We start from the raw sequence: 975 nt of genomic DNA on the forward strand, positions 1-975 counted from the left end.
ATCAACAAGGCTAGAGAGCCCCACTGTTGCTGATCAATTGCACCAATCACCAGAAAAAATTCCTTGTATGTGAAAACATACTTGGCAATAAAACTGATTCTGATTCTGATTCTGAAATAACATTTAAGAAACACTACAAAAAAAGAGTGATAACATGAAAAAGCCAAAGATGAAAGCTAAGGCTCCACAGCTACACTGTTAAATACAATAATGTTGAGGCTTGGTGAGACGTATCACAGGTTTTCTTAGTGGGCTGGCCTTGTCACTGGTGCAGATATCTGTATACAGTAAATAATCCATGGATGCGTCACATGTTTCTTCTGTCATAATAAATTCTTTACATTAAAAATATTAAACACAAGCAGTAGAGTGGTCTTTGGGGACTAAGGTTTTAAAATCCCCACCATGGAATTGCAACGTTCCTAGTTCAAGTGTGTTGTATTTCACTCTCCATCTCTCCCCACTCATTTCCCATCAGCTGTCTTTCTGTCTTCTTAATGATAAGTTAAGAAGTTGGTTAAAACCATTCAAGTGGTTCTGCGAGCCTGTGCTTAGGCGCAGTGATGCATGCTAACATGCTTAAAACATGCTATTGTTTGTCCACCCATCCTTCCATTATTTATACCACTTATCCAAACCGGATCTTGGGGGGTGGGGGGGTCGGGGTACTACACCTGTCTACTACCAATTCATACGTTCCATTAAATCTATTGTTTTTGTTTAGGAACAATTATATCTACATGCCACGGTCAGATAATAAATAAATAAATAAATAAATAAAATTGTTGGTCTTTCAGGTGTTTTTAAGAACATCTTTGCCAGAGCGCACAGCCTCTTGTACGGCTGCTCACTGGCTCTCCATCAAGTCGGGTTTTTTTCTCTCAGATTGGATGGAAGCTACCCACAGGTTACATATAACATCAACTGTATGTGTGTATTATCAATATATCATACAGTATATCAAAACAAACAGAG

Source organism: Trachinotus anak, unplaced genomic scaffold, assembly GCF_046630095.1.
Source record: "Trachinotus anak isolate AG129_WGS33_773 ecotype Australia unplaced genomic scaffold, CSIRO_AGI_Tana_v1 ptg000021l, whole genome shotgun sequence".
In the NCBI taxonomy this organism is placed as follows: domain Eukaryota; kingdom Metazoa; phylum Chordata; class Actinopteri; order Carangiformes; family Carangidae; genus Trachinotus; species Trachinotus anak.